Source organism: Fringilla coelebs, assembly GCF_963513975.1.
Source record: "Fringilla coelebs genome assembly, chromosome: 2".
Classification (NCBI taxonomy): domain Eukaryota; kingdom Metazoa; phylum Chordata; class Aves; order Passeriformes; family Fringillidae; genus Fringilla; species Fringilla coelebs.
Genome location: NC_140029.1, coordinates 61,566,458 through 61,589,392, shown reverse-complemented (window position 1 = coordinate 61,589,392; position 22,935 = coordinate 61,566,458). Strand labels below are relative to the sequence as shown.

Below are 22,935 nucleotides of genomic sequence, written 5' to 3'. Positions count from 1 at the left end.
CCTTCTTTGTATTCTCAGAAAGTCATTCTTACTGAACCAGAAGGCCTTTGTGTTGTCCTTGTAGACCAGGTTTGCTTGCTCCAAACATTTGGTGTCTATAGGAAGTGGAGCCAATGTCAGGGTCGCTGGCTTTCCTTTTCTCTTACGTCACTCATATATTCTCCAAGTACAATGGAGAATTGTACCCTGGTCATTTTTGCCTTCCTGAGGATTTTTCGCTCTCACCCACTATTACTGTGGTGAGTTAATATGTTGAAGAGTTCAAATTGCTTGCTAAATGTGCCAGAAGGGTCACTTGGTTTTGGTGTGGACAGGTGAAAATCACAGAATGTCCCTCTTATAAATTAAGACGGTACTTTAACTTGGTTCTTTGAAAACAAAAAGCTGCTGTTGCCTACAACATCTCAAAATTGAGTTGTGGTGTTGTATTTTTCTTAAATGACAAAAGATAATCTGCAGGGATTAGAAGGAATTCAAAATGAAACGACCAAGTAATACCTAAACCAAGAAGTAAATCTCTAAAGCTGAATGATAAACCTACATCAGACTTCTGACTGAGACATTGACTCATAAGGAGCCTTAAAGCTATGACAGTGTAGTCACTTTCTTGTGCTTTAAATTATAAATGAGGGCTAGTGTAGATCATGAGCTAGACTGTATGTGCCTATGTGCCCTCAAACAATTTGGGAACAAGAGGCCATGGGTAGAATTGCCTGGGCTAATATTAAGAAAGCTTTTGTCTGTGGAGCTCATTGGCCCAAGATCCTGTGGAGACCTACAGGAAAAAAAAAGTTTAGAGGTTGTTGCACCTTTAAAGTAGGGGAAAGGGTAGCAACTGCTCCATCCTGTCAAAGCATAAACCAGAAATTAAGATATTGTGTAAGTAGAAGCAAGATATTTGTGGTTTCATTAAGAACAAAACCACTTATTCACAACTATTTTTTGGGAAGCTGTTCTTATGCTTGAAAAATGTAATGGTCAGCGCAGCAATGGCTGAAAATAGCATTTTGGATGCTATAGCACTGGCATTAGAGCCTTGTTGGCAAATATCCAAGAGGCCTGTAAAAGAAGAAAATGCTTTAAATGTTAAAGTTTCAAAAGCTTCTGCTTAAATTTAATTTAAATTTTAATTTATATTTAAATTTAAATTTTCCAGTATTTTCCAATTATATACCTATTTAGTCAAATATTTGAGAGTGAGCTTAAAATCCTGTGAAAACACACTAGATGGCAAGAATTCTTATTTGCAGCACAAAAGAATTATATTGATTATAGGAGTACGTGTAGGTAGGTAGCTACAAAGAATTACTCAAACTTTTTGTGTACAGACTCTAAGTGGTCACTGTACCAATGAGATAAAAAGAAATAATTTCAGTAGCTGGATTTTTCTGTTCTCCCTGCTTGCGTATTTTTCAAATTTTTAGTTACATGTCAGGTTACAGGGTAGGCCTTTCTAGGTCAGTTCTTCTTTCTCAACATACAAGTAGGTTTAGTGGTTACCTGATGCAATTGAGGTGAGTTTGTGCTTTTGCGGGACACTGCTGGTGCCAGAGGGAGGGGTGGCTTTTAGCAGCCTCCTCCTCTGCTTTTCCCTACTCTAGGTAGTTGCATCCTGCCTCAGGGTAGGAAGGATGCCTCCTGTTGTAAAACCCCTCTTAGAGTGTCTATGGATAACTGCTAGCTGTTGCTAATGAATAAATAGGCAAATGGCAAGCATTTAATATTACCAGGTTCTCAGTTTTACTGCTGCGTAAAGCAGGACCTGGAATAAAGGGTGGTAAATGCTTCCATGTGTAATTGTATTGGGTAAATGCTGTTACCAAAGTTGCTGTGAACTGTCTTCACAGTAAAAAAAACAAACAGAAAACCAACCACCCCCCCCCCCCAAAAAAAAACAACAAAAAAGGAGAAATGGACGTTTTAGGTTCATTCGTCTCTTTGGGGTCATGTTTGCAACCAGAAGACAAGGAGTTACTTTTTAAAAATTAATTACCAAGGCTCTGACATCTGGCATAAGTTTTAAAAGTATGTCCTCATCACTGTGCTCCTTTTTCAAATGTTCAAAGTAATTGTCGTAGAGGAGGAATTTGACTTTATGCTGCTAGTAAATACTGGAGCACATTTTCCAGGACTTTGGAGTTGCTGGCATATCTGATTCTCTGCAGATCAGGAAGCACATCAGAGATCACTAAACCCTAAAGGAGACAAGTAATCTACTTAGGCGTTTGGGGGTTTTTCTGACTTTATTTATAACTTCTAGTTTGAAATACATTGAAAGTAGCTTTCTTTTCATTGTGCTGTATTTTTGTTTAATCCATCCAACAGCAGAGAAGGATATTTGTATCTTGTCCAGTGTGTGGAAACAAGTGTGCTTAGACAAGACCTGAATATGATCCCCCAAAGGGTGCTATTGTGGGAAGGACTTGGGTCAAAACCTGGGTTAAGACAAGGCTCAGGTACTGGATCTGCTGTTTCTCTCTGGCTAAATATTAGTATTGTTTGATCTACAGCACCTGTTCCAGACCCCTACTTCAGAGGCTGGAGGAGTCTGCAAACTTATCAGGGGTTATACTTAGTGTTTGGAGAGGATGTTTGATTAAGTTTTAAAGTGGAGTGTACTGTGGCTTATATAGAAATAATGCATAATGTTGCACATCAACACTAAAAAGAGTGATAAATGTAGAAATGCAGGAAGCTTGTTGATCGTATTTTAAATATAAAATGTTTGGCAAAACTTAGGCTTTTTTGTAAAAATTAATTGCAGTTATGAAAGTCAATAAATAACCCTAGTTTTTACTGACTGTATAGAAAATGTTACTTCAAATATTGTTTGCTGCCACATGAGATAGCATTGGAGAGAATTACTCTGAAAATACAAAATTCAAAACCCAGTGTAGTATACTCCAAGGCTTTGCATGGCAAATAGCTAATGTATGAGGCCAGTTAGCAAATTTGGTTTGCTTAGTGGTAGTCTTGGCATGAATTTCTATTCTTCATCCATTTTTTCTGTCTATAGCCTATTTTTTGTAGTAAGTATATTTCCATAGCCTTAGAGAAGCATCTTGAATATGAAATTAGAATATGCTAAATTACTTGTGCCTAAAATAAAGATTAGCCAAATGTTCTATTTATACTTGCGCTATTATTCAGGAAATTTTTCTTCCTCATGGTGGATAGTCATTTACATCATATTATTGTCTGGGTGATATTGTAATATGCTGTTTGCTGGGAACACTGAGGTGATGGATTACTTTTTCAGTAGGCTTTGAATGTTTTAAACTTCTCTTAAGATAGGTGCAGAATTACTGAAAGTGGAATAAGATACACACAAAGGAATAATGACTAAAATGCTTGTTACATTAGTCCTTACCATGTGTCACATCTTGCTCATGTCTACTGCAAGAGGCACAGACACATGAGCATTTTACGTTCTTGAAAGAAAAACTGCTGAAGATTGAGAAAGGTGGTGCAATTATGTGTGTAAACTACTTGTGTAGCTTTACTCTTAAGAAAATGTACCTGATCCTCTCTAATATAGGTTTGTTGATGTGCTCTGTAAAGCATCCTAGGAGAAAGGGATCTGAGGAAGTTGGGACTTTATTGATCTGTGAATTTTGGACTTGTTCTGTATCACAAAAGACACAGCAATTTGTATATGGCTGAGCAATAAATGGCCTCTGCAGATCAGGAGTAGAAGCTTGACTGCTGGGGAAGACTGCTCATGAAGGTGGTTAAGTACCCAACATATAGGATAAAGAAGGGATGCTGATAATCAAAACTAAAAGGAGTATGTTCTTTAGAAAGAAATTTATAAACACTGGTGGGTGAGAAGGGGCAGGTAGGAAGATAAAGCCAAGGCTGTAAGTATATCTTCTTCCTCCAGATATTGCTCTCTAACAGTAGGTGCTGTTTTAGCCTGTTATTTTAAGCCACTGGAGTATGTTTAGGTATATGTAATTAGATTGGCTAGCATATTTCAGAAACATTTTCCATATTGTCATTGACTAGAGCATTGTGCTCAGCTCACAAGTGTTAATCTTGTCTTTTTCTTCCATATTTATGGTACTGTATGATGTTTAAGATGTGTATGTAAGAAATGTCTGTGTACGTGCCGCTTGCTGGATGCAAACGGATATGCTTGTGATGAACAGCTCAACAGCATAAGAAACTAAACTCCTCTGAACTAGCCATGTGATTCTGTGGAACAGTGGCAATTGGGTTGGATAAGTTTATAAATCTAATTAGTCTAATAACTTGGTGCCAGAAATTTTAATAGGTGCCTTTTGCAAAACTTTCTATTATGCAATCAGTTTGGATTTCCGCGTGTTTGAAGTATGCAACATTGGTTAATAGGCTTTGGAGATGGATGGAATTTTATTTTTGCTGGATGAGGACTTTAAGCTAAGGTGCTCTTGATACTCTTCTTTTTAATTACTTAGAACCAAGAATTGTATTGACTGTGTTTAGCCTTTGTAAAGAATTGTCACTGCTATTTGTGCTTTGGAAACATTCATGCTCTTGTAATTAGGGGTTTGAGACTAATGGAAGAAAATTATGAAAGGGATTGCTGAGTTTCTAGTATTGCCAAGTTTAGATAGTTAGGTTTGGTTAATTGATGTGGATTAAATAGTTTTAAAAGCTGTGTACCAAGATGGTACTGAAGTTCTTCTAGCTAAAACAAAGAAATGTAAGTAGAGTAAGGCTGAACACAATACTCAGAAGAAAAAATAAGCCAGTACAGGTCAGTGCATAGTTTATGGTATGTAAATTGCTTTGAAATTAGTGGCCCCTGATGTCATTGCTCTTAAAAAAAGCAAAAGGGAATAGAAAAGCTTTCATGTTATGTAGATCTTGACTGCAAAAGTTGTTACTCATTCTAGTATGTCTCTTACTTAAAAAAAATAGAAACTGCTAAAATCGAGAAGCTTAAGGATTTATCAGATGGAGTAGAAAAGATGTAGAAATTCAGTCACTGCGTTTATCAATAAATGTATTATTTGTTGGAATATGAGACTGAAAAGCAAATACTTTTACATTATTTGAAATTCATATGGAATATGTGACCAGTTGTAAGCACTGTGGGACCTGATTCAGGTATTTGTGTAATGCTGATTTTCTGTTCTGGTTTGGATGATCCCTCATGTAATTTAAGGCTTTCAGATGTGGCACAAATGAACCTTACATTGCATTTCAGCATCAAAACAAACTGTTAAATTTTTTTCTGTGCTAATAGTTTTTGTCGTTTAAAGGTTTATGTAATCAGTTCAGATAATTAGCTATGTAATAAAAAGCATACTTAGTAATTAATAAAATCCCATAAAACCTCAGGTTTAATGCATTTAAGTCCAGCTGAAGGGAGATGAACAAATACTTTCCTTAACTTTTTAAATGATGCTTAATAATTCTTGCAGTCCTAGATAGCGCTAGGAAAAGCATTCCTAAGATATTTGTATGTGATTAGTTATTTCTGTGCTGTATCTAGGCAGAATGAATTTCAAAGCCTTTGACAAATGCCTATTATTTCTAGATATTTGGAGCCCATTTTTCCTTGGAGGAAGAGTGATGTATCTAGGAAGAATTTTCTATTGGAATTTACTCATAGCTGTCTAAAAAATCATTGAATATTTGTATTACAACTGCTTATCAATGTTTTGGGGTTTTTTGTCAGAATGGCTCTCTAAGGACCGTTACCAAGACAGAGGGAAATGTGAATTGCCATGGTTTTGACACAGAGTTGATTATATTAGTTCTTTGAACTTCATCTATCTCTTGTAACAATGAAACTCAAAAATAGGAATCTAGATACAGTCCTTGAACATTTTCATTTCTCATAACTTTGACCTTTGAGTAGTTTTTGAAGCTATTTATAGAGTTAAGATTTTTATTGATATGACTTCAGTTGAAAACATGTATGTACTTCAAAAGATTTTTTGAAGTCACTGAGATTGCACATGTTGTATCTCTCCTAGTGTGTTTGCAGTATAGTGTGTTCTTTATCATTAATGTGGCCATTAGTTTATGGAAACTAGAAGAGATGTCTTAGCTTAAGAAAAGCCTTTGATTTTTAAAATCTTATTTTATTATACATAATAAGTGTAATATGGAATGCCCATGACAATTTTAGTCTTTGGTCCAGTTTAAATAAATCACTGTTTTTAGTGGGTCCCAAGTAATTGTCAGTTACTTGACAACTAGGGAAGAACAACTTTGTCTCCTTAATTCTTCTTATGGATTTGATATAACTCAACACTTAAATGCTGCAATAGCAAACTAACTCAACCAACCAAAAACATCCCTCGTGCTAATATTCATGCTTCAAGAGTGGTTATGTTACTTGCTTTCTTGCTCTTTTGGTTTATTTTGTAGTCTTGCCATGTACTCTTTTCAAAGCCGTGTGTCCCAAAGCATCCTGATGAAAATCTCTTTAAGTCAATCAAAATAGTGTCCCTGAACATTACTTGCTGTCTTTGCACTTTTTGGAACTTGCTCTTTGAAGCTTCTGTGTCTGTTCACACTTTGTTTTTTCATGTCTTTTGGTGTTTCCTAGGTCTTGCAGATAGATAGAAAAAAAATCACACATTTCCTGTAGCTGTCTCTTTGCTCTTCAGTTTCAAAACAAGTAGTTATAAATAAAAAATACAGTTATATGACTGTATCAGTTGGAAAAGAATTTAACAGCTTCACTAAATGTTTGCACTCTTGAAATTAAGACTTTAATATGGCAAGCTTTTTATGTGATGCCCTAATTCTGCTGTAGAGAAGTCTTTAGTAACAAATCAGTTTATAGGCAGTTCCTGACAGTGCAGGCATGGTATATGGCCTGGAAGAAATTGCTGACAAATAGAGAAAGGCTTCCCTAAATTGGGAAATAGCAAATTGTGACACATGTGTAAACAAGAAAGTTTACCAATTTGATAATCAGGTGTCAAAATGATATGTTAAATATAGTTACCTCGTGGGCTGGTGGCACATTGTGCATCACTGAATGTTTGATAGTTCCTGTAAAGAAACAGCCTGTTTTCCCAATAAGTAGAACACAGGACTCTAAAATGAAGCTTCTCTTTCTCGTAAGGGGAAGTATCATTGTTACTCACTCAAAAAAAAAAAAAGGGCAGGAAGAGAGGAAGGTGGTCTGTTAGTTGCTAGCCCCATTTGTTACTGCATCCAAAAAGTTGGCACACTGGACATATTGCAGTGTATTCTTCTGTAGCTTCTTACTGCTTTCTGCTAGCTGGCCCTGCCATGAGCAGTGGTGTTTGGAGTAGGTGGTCTCTAGACATCCCTTCCAGCCTCAGCTAGTTGGTGGTCCTATAAGAAACTCACTACAATTGCATTAATTTTTATTTTAAACTCTATTTCTTACAAAGCAAGGAGATTAGATACTTGTTTGGTAATTCTATTTTTTTTTTTAATAAGAAATGAACATAGACATAGCAATTGACACCAGAAACCCTAAGTACCTTAGGATGATGTATGGACTGCAGGCCAGAGTTTTATTAATTCTCTTAAGCTTGCATTTAATTATTGGTTCTCTGGAACACCTTTAACTTGCTCCTGACACACACCTGTATTTTATTTAGATTTTTTTTTCCCCCAGGAAAGTTTTTCATGGAACTTTATATAGATACTGCTGTAAATTCCAGTGGCTGCCTTGTTTCAAAGAGAATGCTTCCTTCCTGAGGTCCCTTTACCTTTCTCTGCTTGCTGTCTGTACCTTTGCCTTTCTCTCTGAGCTGTTGGTTTGTTTTATTGAAAGGCTTCAGATGGGATGTTTTGAGAAGATGATAGGAAAGGTGATGTGGTGAATTCGCTATAGTACTTTGTCTCTCTTAGACCCATGGTTGTGGCACTGTTTATTATCCATATTTGGTTTATTCTAATATATTATACAATTGTAAGTTTAACCTAAAAGTAACGACTTTTAGGAAGTGATAAAACTTGTGTTTTATACAACACAAATCATACAAATAAGTATTTGCCATCAGTATATAAAACTGTGTTATGATGGTGAACATACATTTTTAATGAATTTAATTTACTACACTGTAGTTTGGGAGAGAGAACATCTAACTTTCTTTAAAGTTTCTGGAAGGACCATGAAAAAACTTACTATTCCTTCTGCAGTCTATAACTAGTGCTTGCCTGTTTTACCCTTTGTTTGGTTATAGCCATATCATGTCCCCTTTTCTGTCTCCTACAGTCTTGGAATCTACAGTGCTATTGACAAAGCTGCTATGAGCTCAAGCTTTTGGGACTGAAGGATTTTAAATTTTGTCATGCATATTTTTGGAGAGATACCTAAGGAATGGCTGTCTTTTGTTCCCATGTTTGAATTCCTTTTCACTGGTGTTTGTAGAAGGGAACAGAAACTTGAAGTAAAGAATTGCAAAGTTTGACAGAGCATAGCAGAGAATTTGCTGCTGTCTGTCAGCAGTTCCACTTTTGGTCTGCACTGTTAACCCATTGCTTTGGCAGCAGCCTACAAGCTTCTGGACAGCTGACAACCTGTGCAGGTCCAATAGTCCTTCCAGGGAAAGCAGCAGCTGGATAGGCAGGACTGTCACACAAGGGGAGAGACATCCATTGTACTTATGGTATGCATCTCCAATTCTCAAGGGTTTACTAGGCCTAGTACTTCAGACTTACTGTTTCTGGATATTCTAGAACTGGAAAGTTTCTGTTCATCACTTTCTCATTTTGTGTCTTCTGATCTGGTAGAGAATGTGGCATAAATGTATGATGGGAGTGAAAATAACATGCTCAGACTATCATTAGACCAGTAATTCAGAACTTGTTAGGTCTTCGTGTGGGCTTACTTTGGCCAGTGAGCAGACCAGAGTGAGTGTGTTGGAGCCAAGGAAATGGAATATGCTTTTGAACCATTGTTCAGGTTTATTCCAACTATTCTTTTTCCTGTTTGCTGAATTGTTAAATGGCTTTGGTAGGTAACTTGAGGGAAGACAAAGGTGGAGGAATTGGCAACTGCATGTATCTCCCTAAACACCTTGTCATGAGCCTGTTGATTACCTTTTCATGAACTTCTGTGAAACTTTTTTGAAAAGCTTGGATGTTGAAAATTAAAATGAACAGGAGAGGGAGGTATCGGGAAGTGTGTCTTCCCTTTGCCAGGTTCCGTATTTTGGGGACCAATAATTTCATTGTGACAACTGTAGTTTTACAAATGCTGAATGTGTTTTCCCATGGTGTGTTTTTAAGATACATTTGTGTTATGGCTGATAAACTGCTAGTGTTGCAAATGTCATCCTGAATGTGTCTTGATGAAAAGGAAGTCTAAGGGTAAAGTCAGCATGAGAAACAAACTAATGATGGTAGCTTCCTGTTAAATTACCTGACAAATCAGACTTTAAAATGTTTTCTGAGGTTGTAGACTATCTGAAAATTGTAGGAAGGCACTTCTTTAGGTACACAGCATAGGAACTGTGGAAGGCTCAGCAAAACTGACTAAAGGATTCTGTTGCCTTTCTGCTACAGTCCTAGATTGAGAATTCCCAAATTCTTCTTTTTAATTAGCCTCTTAGGTTAGCATTTTTTAATGTTGAGCTCTTTCTGAGAGGGTATGGCACTACCTTTCATAAATGTTTCATAAGTGTGGTTTTGCTTCTTTGGAAATACTTTGAACTTTGGTTTGTGCTAGGTGAAACAAAAATATGGTCACGTGTAGTTCTATTGTACTTTTGACTTAACTATTGCATTACTTTTTTTTTTTTTTTACAGGTTTGTTTTTCTATAACTGCTTGAGTTATAGTTGATTCTCAATTTTATGTCTCTTGGATGATGCTTATTCTAGCACAGACTAGTCTGACTTAATATTTTTCTAAAATGCACTTGTACTGGTGGTCTCAAAAGGAGAATGCTCCTGAAACTGGGACAAGGATTCTTCACTCAAAGCTATTTGCAATTGGAGAAGACATTCAAAACATTTGTCCTGGATTTGGTTGGTGGAGGAAGAGATTTCTAAAATGCTGGGTACATAAAAACTGGGAACTTAATGTTCTTCTCTCCCAATATTAGCAATTAAAACAAGTGTGGGAAAGAACAATTATATCTATTGCAAAGTATTCTTGACAGGGCCTAATTTCTTCAAGTACTTGATTGCCAACTCTGGTAAGTGCTAATGTGTTCATTGATCATCCAAAAAAATTGCATGTAGAAATTCAGAATTAAAAATACATGAAAATTATGAGCTGTAAATTCAGCTGATCAGGCTTTTGAAATACAACACAAGTAGTTGTTTACAGATTGGAAATCTTCAAGACTGAAAGCTGTGTTCCTGAGAATCCCCCTGCTTTGCTTGTTTAAACCTTGATACAGTCTGATTTTTCAAGTAAATTCTTGGGCCTCTGTTAGAAAAGTTTTGATTGCATGGTACCTGTGTTGCTTTTTAATTTTTTTTGCACAGTGATGCCAGATGTTTTTACACTATCTTTCATTCAGCCTAAGGTAGTAACATGGAAGTAATAACAAAAAATGTTTTGCCAGCTTTATGTGTTACTTAGAAGGATAGATTTTAATGTTGGCTCTCTTGTCAAGCATAGCAGTCTCATCTATGAATAAATATTCTCACCAGTAGATACTGTTGTGTGATATTAGAATGGTTCTTAAATATTAGCAAATAAGATGGTATTGAGCAACTTGCATTGGAACAGCATTTAAAAACCAGATAAAAACCATATAGCCTTGCATCAGATCATGAAAGATTTGTACTTAAAAATAGCACGGCTGATTCAGTAGTCAGGATAATGTTGAAGCCTAAGTATTATGCCCATAACACTGACTCTAGTTCTGCCAGTGGCTTCATAAATGAATAAAGTTACTGGTTCAGGAGCATTGAATTCAGTGGAGTTCAATCCAGTCAGTGGTTCTGCTACAGGATTAATGTAGGATGTAGGAACCAGCCTTGAAAGATTTTATTTTCAAGTATGTTTGCCCCCCTGGGTATTTTTTGTTTAATATTTGAGAAAGAAACAAAAAGATCCATGAATACTGGAGTTTAAAGAAAAAAGTCTGTGCATGACTTTCAGGGGTTTCTGTCAGAAGTCTCATTGACTGTGGCACTGCATTTACCCTTTTTCTATTGCTGTGCTGCTCTTCACTTTGCCCCCGGTATTTCAGTTCTTCTCATATCTCTTTCCCATGTTCCCCATTGGTTTTGTGTATTTTGGCTGGCTGACTGTCTGGGAAGAAACCCTGGCTGGGCTGCTGCTGCTCTTTCCACTTGGGGTGTCCTGTTGTCCATCAGAATGAGTAATGTTGGGGGTGCCTCTTCATGTTCTTCACCTTGTACTTGCAGAGGCAGACATAGGGCCATGCTCATCTACTTCATTGGTCCATTCTTCTGCTCTTTGAGGTGAGACACTGGATATAAAATTAACAGTGGCTTCAAAAGTGGTTTTGTGGGGAATGCGCAGTAGAAATACTGGTTTTCTTTTGTTATTTTGGGCTTGTTTGCTTTTGAGGACCCAGTAAGAATTGTGCAGTAGGCAGTAATCTTCTTGAGTATAAGAGGTGTATGTTTGCAAACTATTTAAATGTAATAGCTACAAAATTTGCAAGTCCATGGAGTTACAAACTGTGTGTGTGAACTAAATAAATTTCTATTAACTTTGTCAATTTCTGAACAAAATTAATGGTTCTAATCAAACATGGAGATGAGTTAGTTGTTACACTAGCTATGATCCCCCTTTTCCTGTAACTTGTACATTTCTGTGTTTAATGCTAGCTTCATTTCTGAGACAGATTGTTAAACTTGTTTGAGTTTGGCTTCCTCGTAGTAACTCCAGTTCCTTCCTTTGAATTGTATATTTTGCCTGAGCCATGGGGAGATGGATTACTGATGTCCTTGTCCATAATAATCATGTTTTTACATCAGACTAGCTTTGGTTTTGCTACATATTCATGCTGCAAATGAATGTGTAGTGGTAGTTTGAATCTGCCGTATGATAATTGGAGAACAGGATAATCAGATGATATTGGCTTTTCTGATTGCAAGCTGCTGCACAGGCATAATTTTTTTTTACATTATTATTTAGGACACTGCTCAGAATAACTGTTTGCTCAGATGTAAATGATGAAGAGGAGGAAAGGAAGATGTGTTAATGCATACTAGGGAATGGGGTGGAGAAAAAAGATGGATTGGTAGTCTGTAAGAAGAATGTTAATGCTCACATTTTATCTAAACTTTCCCTTTAAAATACTTAAGCTTTGCCAATAATGTCTTTTACCACTGTTACTAAATTGCAGTTAGAGTCATAGAACCATTGAATGGTTTGTGTTGCAAGGGACCTTAAAGATAATATAGTTCCAATGCCTGTCATATATTTGCATAAGTTTTTTTAAGTCTGTACGCAGTATCGTCTTGCTGCAGTTAAAGAACTCTAGATGTAGTAGAGTTCAAAAACCTGTGCTATCCAGTTAATGATTCATTTCCTTAAAGGCCAAGGTTATCATGGTGAAATTATTAGCTCTTTGAGAACAGTCTGCCACATGCTTCTAACAGGTGATCAAGTGATTCCACTGGAGTTGTGGAATTATACCCTTCCCCATGTCCTCCCCTGCCCCAGTGCTCTATGTCCCAGCTTTGGAGATGGGTAGAATCTCCCAAGTAACTTTTTAAGTGCAGACTATCTTTTATTGCACAATATTGTAATGAACTGCAATAGGTATGAAAGCAAATCATTACTTGAATGTGGTTGTGAGCGACTTGATATTAGGCAGAAGCATTTTATTAAATGTAACAACTCTTTCTGAGGAAACACTGCCCTTATGTTTGGTACAGAAATCAGAGATCAGGCAACTAATTTCATGCTAAAAGAGTCATGTCAAGAATATCTCCATTGTATGTTATTGTCAGACTTGCTTCAAAATAAACTCTGCATGTTGTAGATGTTCATCATATACAGAAATGTTAGGTAATGATTCAAAAGAGGTAGTGTTGTTTTCAAGAGGGTTCCTAAGTTTTCCAACCATAATGATTCTGAGATACCGTCTTGCATGTTTGCCTGAGTGCGTGGAAAGCTCTTTTCTATCTGCCCTGGATTGTGGTTATTTTTGTCAATGAAATCTCGACTGAAATGAAGGAAAGAGGGTCCTGTGAGATTCAGTGTGTGGTTAAACACTCTCCAGCCCAGATCAGTCAGTGGGGTAAGTTGCTATTTTGGTACAGTTATTTGATGTCTGTCTTTTTCCCTGTTCTGAATAATTTTTGTGAAGACAGTATGCCTAGCCTAGAAGTCAGTGGCTTTGTATGTATTCTTTTGTGTATGACTTGATACTGTTTTTTTTTTCTTGTATACGACCTAAACCAAGTGCTAATATTTCAACAGATACAGAATGACAGTCAAACACTACACACTGGTATGCCTGTGAAGAGGCACTGCCAAAGTTAATTGTGTCTAGTGCAAAAGCTTGGAGTTCTGGCGATCAAAGCAGGTAGGTGTGAAGGTGCTTGCATGGAGAGAAGATGAGAGGACTCAACACAAATAGTTTTACATAAGCAGAATAAAATTATTCATTTCACATGGCCTTTACATCAGCTGACTGAAACATTTTTATAATAAAACTTGCGATGGTCTTATTCCAAGTGGTTTGGAAAAAATGACGCCATTTTAATTTAATACTGAAATGTGGGTGAATTGAGGCACTAGTCCAATAAGGAAAGTTAAGTCAGCAAATCCTCAGAAAACATTTAATTAGCTAATTAAACACAGCATATTTTGTATGGTGGTAGCAGTACAAGACAATGTAGAATGCTTTTTTCATGTACTGTTAACACATACTGGGTAAAAATATAAGAATGTAATTCTGATCTAAAGCATCACTGGCTGCATACGAGACTTTTTAAACTTGTATCTTGAACCTGAGAATCAGACTGTATTACAGAGGTGTATCATGGTTTGCTTGCACATCATTTGCAAGTCATCACTAAATCAGTTTGTCTTCACTGTCAACTGCTCATGTTAGGCAATAATAAGCCTCTGTTGCATCACAGACCTATTAATGCTGAAGAACTAAGCTTACAATAGCATTTGACATCACTTTGTGCCTGAGCAGTAACAGTTACTAGAAAACTCAGTTTTGGCTGTAGACTTCTTACTGCTTCTGAAAATGAAGAAGGGATCAAGCCCATTGCTCTGAGTGCATTCTAAATTTATTAACTCTAAGAGTAAGGAAACCCTTTGTAGAAATCAGGACTTGATATGGAAAGTAACATAAGTGCTCAAATATGAAATACAACTTCTGAGCGCTTTCCAAAATAAAACTTTGTGAAACTGATTGCTTAAAAAAACCCAGGTAATTTGTTTAGCTTTTATTTATCAGTGCACCTATATTGCCTTTTCCTAACATTAATCTATTAAATATTTATATTGGAGTAAATATTGCATGAAAGGGGAATTTCTCTGTTGTGTTTGAATTCTCCAGAGATTGCAGATACCAGAGGGAAGTCATGAAGTGTTAAAACTTACAGAGAAAAGCGTTGAGTGTTCTCATCTGGAAATTCAGATAGGACCTCACCCTCCCTCCAAAAAACCCAGAAAACCTACCCAAAGCCCCACAAAATCAAGCATCCAGTCTGATGTGGCTGTTGGAACAGTGCTGAAATCACTCCCAACATTCCTTGTGTGTGGTATTTCAGCTTCCAGGTTCTACAGATAGCCAGTCTAGAAGACTGACCAGAGAAGTGTACGAATTATGTGAAGATTGAAAACTTAGTGCTTTAAACAAAATTGTGTAAGAAATTTCTGTTACCTAATTGTATGTAAATAGAATCAAATTATTTTGAGCAAGCCATGTATCAAGAGCTACAAAGGAAAATACAAAACCCACTGTTAATATCAAAAAACTACAAGTTTTATTTATTTTTTTCAAGGAATTTCAAGGTGTACAGAAATGCTGTAGCCTTTATTTCTCTAGATGGCTTTCTTAAGCAGAAAAAAAGCAAACAAATAGCCATCATATGATGTCTTAAAAAACCATTTTTTTTTAAAATATTGGCTCATGCAGTCTGCCCAGAAGCATAGAATTTCCCCAAGACTGAAAGAAGGTCTGTTTTTATGACAGAAATGTATGTTGGTGCCAATAAAGTCTGTTAATCTGATTAAAATGTGGTTTAGTTAGGCCAAAAAAGGTTTGCTTTCAACTGTACTTGGCATAAAAGCTGACAAGAAATAAAAAGCATGTTAATGAAGACATTTAAAAATATTCTTGCAATGTAAACAGTTTTAAAAAGGAAAAATAATTATAATATTGTTTAGCAAATACCCATTTCTTTAATTGTATAAAATTGATGCTTCTATTAATGGGAATTGTTTTTAAAAGGTAGTATTTTCTATAATCAACCAATCATTCATTTTCATACCTCTGGTGTTTTCCTGTTGTTGTATATGTGCCAAGAAGTATTGGCTGTGTTTCTCAAATGTGTGGTGTTGTGATAGCTATATATAATTTTGGAATTCTGTGTCATGCTGAGTTCAGAAAAGCCAGGGCTTTTTGCCACTCCTAAACTAGGAGTTTATGGAGGGTCTCTCAGGGATTGGTACCTATGCCAGTCTTAACTAGGTATTGTCTGATGCCTTGTCTGATAATCTAGACAATGCTATGATCCTCTGGGCTTTAGTAGGCCTTTAAAGAAGTTGAGCACAAAGCATTTCTGGAGAGAGGCCAGATACTTTTAAAACACCCCCTGGAATTTAGAAAGTCAAGATTGTTGCCATTCTATTTGTTGCCATATTTATCTTTTAATGGCAAGTTGCATGATAATCTTAAAAATAACACTTTGACCAAGGTTTTTCCTGCCTTTTCTATCCATCTTGGGACTAAATAACATTATCTGATGTAGCTATTATAATGTTCAATGACTTCTGCCCTTCTCTCCAATCAAGTCTCCTCTTCCTGTTCCCCCCAAAAAATGCCCTAAATCAGAAAGTTTTGGAAAGCTACTATTTTTTTTGTAGTTTCAGTAGCTTGGAATTTAAACAGCTTATATAATTCATTTTGATACTTAATACATGAGCCACGTTGGTGCTAGTTTCCAGGAAAATGTTTTACTAAAATTTGTTGTTCTTGTAATGTTCATTTTGAACAACAGTTCAATTGGAAGCTGATGTGTAGATCCCATGGTGGGTTTGCAGTAGCCTGCACATATGTCTAGAGGTGTAATTAATGGTTGCAGGAGACAGCAACTATAAGAGCTGCAAATGCTCTGCAGGGGTAGTTACACCTTAGATCTAAAATAATTGCATAATACTTTAAAATTTCAGTTTGAGGGTTGGGAAGTACTAGACCTGACTGCAGGTAACTTGAATTAGGTATGGCAATTTGTCCTGTTTTCTATGTTCTTTCACTTGGATCCTGCAGTTGTTTGAGCTGCAGTATTAAAAATATGAAAAGTATTGTTGCTTATATTCTGTACCATTAACCAAATATGGAGATTCAATTTTTTGCTTATTTTGCAGATGGTATCCTGTACAATTTACTCATAATTGTTTAAACTTTCGATTTCTTGGCTATTGAGCTCACTGATGCAGAAAAATGGAGACCACTCGTCAGTGACTCATGAATTGGCTGTGGAATGTGCCCTATAGAAAAGGAAGAAAGCCATAAAGGGAGTTTTCCTCCAGGTGTATTTATCAACAGTCAGGGCACTATGGAAAGACATTGCCGAGATTCCTCTCTTTGCCCAAAAAAGATGAGGGTATTGATATTAGAGGATTCCTTACCATCTTCTATATGCTCACAAACAGAACTGGTGCCTTCCTGACTTCATCTGTATCTGTAGATCACCAGCGTGTTTTTCTTGTGTCATCACGGCCATAATTTCTTTCTGCTTCAGCCCAAAGGATCCCATCAGAGCCTGCCCTTGAGGTAAATCAACAAACTGCAGTACAGTGACTGAGAAGAGCTGTTGGATATTCAGCTGCTTAATCTGACTTAGCATCCCATCCAGGTAGTACAAATCACTTCTGGTGATTGATATGAAGCAACAAAAGAACTTTTCCGAAAATTCCTATAAGAGGGATTTGGGTGCTTCGGATGGTCTTTTCTAGACTTCTTTTTCATTCTTTAGAATTTTCACAAGGGCAATGGAGTATTCAGTAACATTTCTCATCTCAAAATGCTGAAAGATTTAGTTGTTTCAGACTGAAATACATATCTCTGTGTAGGAATCAATCAGGCTAGGGTTTTTGATAGCTAGAACACAAAAATTACCAACCTCATTAATTCTTTACAGTTCAAGACAAGTCTGTTCAAGGGAAAATTCTGTATGAAAGGATGAAAATAAAAGACTTCTTGCTTGGTTTTAAAAGGCGAGATACCATGATCTTGATGAAAGAAAAGGAATTTAACATCATGTCATTCCTAGTAGCTTGTTTCAGATTGATCTTCCAGAAACTGTTCAGCTGTTTCTGTGAGAACACCAATGGACAAAATCCTCAGAATGCCTATTTTCTCCTTAAATTTCACTTTCGATCTTTGTGTCTTCTGATGAAGAGGAGACACAAATCAAACAAGACCAAGTACTCCTCACTGCTATGCTCCTGAAGCTGCAATAGGTGATGTAAATCTGTTTAGTGTATTGAAGGTAATCTGGAGTTTTTCCATTGAATAGGATCTTCTGTGTGAAGGACTATTTCTTACAGAGGCCCTAGACAGATTCCTGTTTGAAAGGACCCTGCAATAAGCTGGGTCATGCTGCTTTGTCTGGGCTAATCTGCTCTGATACCTTCTGTTGTTTTGAATATCTTGATGCCTTCTGTTGCTGGAAAAGAGTATTGACTTAGAAAGTCAGTGGTGTTTGTAGGCTTCAATGCATCACCTGAAATGAAGCTTGCAGTGCTGTGTATGGCATTTTAGTTTTGAATGATAACTAGGATTAGGGCAACTTCCAAAGCCTCGAATCTCAGGAACTTATCAAATTATCTGGTTAAAAAGAATCTTCTATTCACAAGGGTGTCTTTAAGAAGAACTAATACTTTCAACTGCTACTGTCCTTTTATAATGTTTTTCTTAGCCAGCAGACACAGAGCAGTAGACACTTACATTGAACACATTCTGGTTATTGTATTTTATCATCTTTTGTTTTCTTCTGTCTCCTTTACTGGAAGAGGAGAGTGCAAACATCAGCCTGGAGACATCTCTTGGCCAAGTGCATTTTTATTTGTGTTCATCACTTACGCTTTCTGAATAGGAAGAAACAAGAACATGCATGTGGGAGGAAAAGACTGAGCCTCACTCTCTAATCTTTGAAAGTTGGTCTGAAATAATGAGCCAATGTTTTTGTCCAGTTGAAAGGCATAGGAACATATCTTGATCTCGAATTGATGAAAAGTAATGAAATGACAATTTAAAAAACCCTATTTTTGTGAACTACTCTTTCTGTTTAGACTACGCTCTTACCTTAGCTTGAGATACTGTAACCATATGCAGGAACAAAGAAGCAGAGTGTCCTTCTGCGTGCCCAAGCAGTTTCTCTAGAAAGAACTTGCTGATTTTTCTGTTAATTACTTTTGAGTATCAAGGTTTGTCCTTGATGGCTTTATCTGTCACTTGTTTAAAAAACAAAAATGTTTCCTGGATGCTACTCTAACTGCAAAATTGCTGCGGTTTTAATGACAAAACCTTCCCCCCCTCTGCCTTCCCCACCCCCCTCACAATTTTCTTGTATTATTTTGAGCACAATGAACAAAAGAAAGCTTTTTTGAGCAGCAGAAAGCTTGTAATTAAAGAACATGTGAGGCATCTAACCATATGAAGCTATTTTGTTTAGGTGTGTGCTCTAGAGGAGAGGATGAAGAAACACCACCAATTGCCCCAAAATGAGTTAAGCGAAATTCCTCAAATATAATGAGTAATGTACCTTGGTTAACTGTTGGGTCATGCTGTACCTGATGTCTTGAGAGCAAAGAAGAGCCTGTCTGGTAAAGTGATGGTGCCTTTCCTGCCTCAGCACAATGACTGTCCCACATGCAAATGCTTGGCACTGCTGTCGTGCAGAAGGTACTGCAGTGGTTAAAAACCAGTAAATGCATATGTGAGCAGCTATCCCTGTAGCTGTTGGAAGTTCAGTGACTTCTAGTTCTGTTTTGTTGTATGTGGGCTCTGTGCTACTTATTAAATTTCACAGGAGTCTTAACCAGCTTTAAGGATTTGTGAAAAAGAAAATTTCAGCTCTCTTGCACATTTCTTCTGTTTGTTGTTTGTAATTCCCAACTCCTAGGACATTTGGGTTTTCAGGAACAAAAAGAGTAGTATTTTAGAAATCCAGAAATATGATGCAGGAATTTGAGTAGGTTCTTATCTTCCGCAGCAATCATAATCTGCCTAGGTTAGATCAAAGGTTGTCACAACAGCATTAAGCTACTATTAGTGTTCAATCAGTCTGATTTTGGCAAATAAAGTAGAAGACCTGAGATTGGACTAAGGCATTTACAGAGGAGTTGGGAGAGGTGTTAGGAAGTCATTGGTGAGGGAAACATTCAGGTAAGTATGACCATTTCTTCTTAAAAGAGATTATGGGGAGATGTTCACTGCATTGCAATAGATGCCATTTTTAATTCACTTGAGAAAAAGTGAACAGAGGAGAGATTTGGATTATTTTTCCAAGAAATGAGCACTTAAATTTCCCCCTCCCCCCCACCTACATCTACTTGTAACAAACTGAGAGAACTTTCTGGACAAAACATCTTATGAATGATCTCATCTGTTGCTAGATGTCTTAATAGTCTTGAAAGTTCGCAGTTCAACACTTTGGGGTTGGTTTTTTTGGCATCAGAGCATGAAAAAACTGCATGTACTAGTACTCATCTCTTGTCATCCTCCCCTATTGCAGTGACTATGTGTATGTCTCTGTGTGGCAGAAAATGAGGGAATACAGATCATTATTCAAGAAGTTACCAACTAGCACTTTTCCTTCCCCTCCAGTCTTTCTGCCTCCCTACCCTGGAAGTATGGAGTCCCTGCCTCAGCCTACGGCTTCATTCTTTTTCCAGCTGCCCACAAAAGTAAAGAACCAGTGTGAGAGTTTGAAGAAAGAATCCGCTCAGAGGACTGAGTCTCAAGCAAAAGCTCCAGGTTGCAGACTCAGAAAGAAACTTCCTTTGGGGAAGGATCTGCTTCCAGGATTTGCTCGTCTCTTTTTCCTTGGGCAAACAGTTCTTGAAGCAAACAACAGGGTTGCAGGTAGGTAGGGCCCCTTTGAACTGCCATCCGCTGAGGTGTGAAGGATGACTTTATGCTGTTTCTCTATGCATTTTTTTTTGTTGATGTTGTCTTCCACCTCTCTAAGCTGAGAGAGGGAAAGAGTGTGAACATTGTAAAGAAAAAGTGTTGGGGAGAGAGAGAGGAGAAAAATGTTCTGGGCACTTGGAAAGAATGCCTCTGTGTAAGCTTCCTGTCCATGGGTCATATTTGTACTTCAGTTCTTTGAAGCACTAATGACATTCTTGGTGTGACCCTTCTCCAGACGGGAAACTAAGTCAAGAGCAGAAACTGGTGGCTGGAGCCAAGATAAGGCCAGTGATTGTGTATGGTCCATAGCCACACAGTTGTCATCTCCTCCCTGTCTCTTTACACTCCTGCTAGGTTTGAATGTGCAGTAAGGCAGAGATCATCAAATGGGTTTGAAATCTGACATGATTCCCAACGCTGAAAAAGTTCCCCCGTTCTAAACACATAAATACGTTTCTTCCTTTAGAGGAGCCTGTGGCTGCTGGGTTTGTAAAGTCCTTTTCTTTTGTTCATGTAAAGGGAATAGACTGGAATATTCTGATTAAGGGGATATGCTGCTAATCCACATGATCAGCAATCCCTCAGGTGCAGAGAAAGGGAATCAGCTCAGGTAAATTCTGCCTTTCTCGCTTCATGCTGTGCAGAGCAACAGCCTCTTCCTTGCAAACATCGGTAGCCCACAGTCAGACCTTTCTTTTTCCAGCAATGTCATTGCTGGCATGGGAAGTTTATTCTAAATTCCTTTTTGATTTTTAGCAAAAGAAATCACTTGAAAACTGGCAATGAAATTCTGAGGAGATTTTACCAGTTCCTCTTTCGTGCTGAGTTGAAGTCATTTGGAACTATGTTACGTGCATTATTACTTTGGTGCATCTTGTGACTCTCTCTCCCTCTTCATTCCCTCCAAATTGCTTCAGGACACCTTCTAACCTTTATACTGCACCACAAGCCTTCAGCAGAAGATCTTATGTTGCTGGAAGATGACTGGGTTTGGATCTTGGCCTTCCCTAAGCAGGATCTCCTGGCAAAAAAATGGGATTGGGAAAGAAATGTCTCCTTTTTCCATCACACAGAATCACCCTAGAAATGGAGGCCTAGGCAGAAAATTACTTGTAATGCATTGTTCTTTAGGAAATGTTTGGCCTCCCGTGGTCCTTTTGTTACAATGTCATACAGATATCCTTTATAAAATCTAAACCTGGCATCTTCCTATCTGAAGATCAAGTCAATAAATCCAAGATTAAGAGTTTACAGGTCTAATAATTTGGTTGGGTCCTGCTGTCCCTTGCATAGGAGATGCCACATGAATCTGTGAAACAGGGTTCTGCTGTGGTTCCGACTGTTATATTTGTAAAGCCTTTTCTACTTCTATTAAAATTATTAGAAATAATAAAGGTTCTTGTGAAAATGGTATTTAGACTTCTACCTTGCTGGGTTTACTTAAAAAATTTGAGCCAAAATGGGCAATTGGGAAGTAGTGTATCTTTTGAGGTTTCCTGTGGCTTTGTGTCACAAAAAAGTCTGTTGGAACTGTTGAGAGCTATAAAAGTGGAAATCTTAGATTTTTCTTTAAGAGTGAGAAGTTGTTTGTTAGAAAGCAGAAAGCTTTCAGTCGTTCCCCCTAAGGGATTCTGTAGTCAAACTTAATTAAATGTCTTCTAAGATCTCAAATAAAAACCTTCTGTTTGGCAGTAGTGAACAGCACACACAGGCCTGTGCACTTGTGTTGTTTTCACTATAGGAATTTAGTTTCGAAGAATGGGGCTTAGTTCTAATGTTCAGATTAGGAAAGGGGAAAGTTTTGTTCTGAAGCTGAGTGTGAGAATAGGAGGCAGGAGGGTGTACCAGACCCTCTGGCATTAGGTGAAGAGCACTTTCATTTTTCTGTTTTCTGCTTCTGGCAGTTGAAGTAAACTAGCCAGATGCTTGTACTTGAATCCAATTAATTTCTTAAATCAGTTGCCACAAAACATTGTTTTTGTTTTTTAACTAATGCCTAGATCTTTTGTTAAATTCACCAGCTTATTTAAATTATTCAATAGTCTTAACATAGCCCTGAGGCTACTGCTTCATGGCAGTTGTCACTTCTTACTATTCTGGAATGCACTGCAGTCCTAGTACATTCTAAAAATAATTGTTCAGATGGTGCTGTTTAAGTACATACTTATGTAGTGAGCCATTTTCACTGGACTTTCTGAAATTGGCTTTCTGTTGGATGGCTTTTTAATGTCTTATTTTGATGTGATTATCAAACTTGTCTTGGTGCTTCTGTGGTTATTGAGTAAAGTGCTGAATTTATAACCTGGTATTTTTAGAGAACTGATAGTCACATGCCTGTGTTAAACTATGCAAGCACAGTAACACTTGTTAACTTTGAAGTTTAAAATGAAATCAGTTTAATGTATCAAATTCAATCTCACTATAATATGTGGAAATATGTATGTGATGAACTTAAAATTGAGGAGTTGCTACAGATATAGACATGAATTGTGTACTGAACAGAAGTAATCTAGACATTAATAGCTGAAGATCTGTGGGTCTCAGAAATGAATTCTAACATCTGTGACTAGAGTTTTGTGCCAGCAGTGCTTTTAGTTGAAAATACCTGTTTTTCAAATTTCTAGTCCATTTAATGTCTGATATCCTTTGTGCCTTAATAGGTATACTTGCACTTGCCTCAGCCACAGTTTT

The 22,935-nt window shown here is 37.2% G+C and overlaps 1 protein-coding gene across 5 annotated transcripts in view; it reads left to right on the top strand.

Annotated features, from left to right (window-relative positions):
- TSC22D1 (TSC22 domain family member 1) overlaps nucleotides 1-22,935 on the top strand; it is a 90,608-nt gene that overhangs the window by 17,065 nt on the left and 50,608 nt on the right. Inside the window, exons 2-3 of one of the 5 annotated variants that reach the window (XR_014617048.1) lie at nucleotides 20,007-20,196; nucleotides 21,162-21,491. The exons of 3 other annotated variants lie outside the window; for them this stretch is intronic. The gene's annotated coding sequence lies outside the window, so the exon portion shown is untranslated. Of the gene's footprint in view, nucleotides 1-20,006; nucleotides 20,197-21,000; nucleotides 21,492-22,935 lie in introns of those variants that run through there. One more of the 5 variants, XR_014617049.1, reaches the window with a different exon arrangement.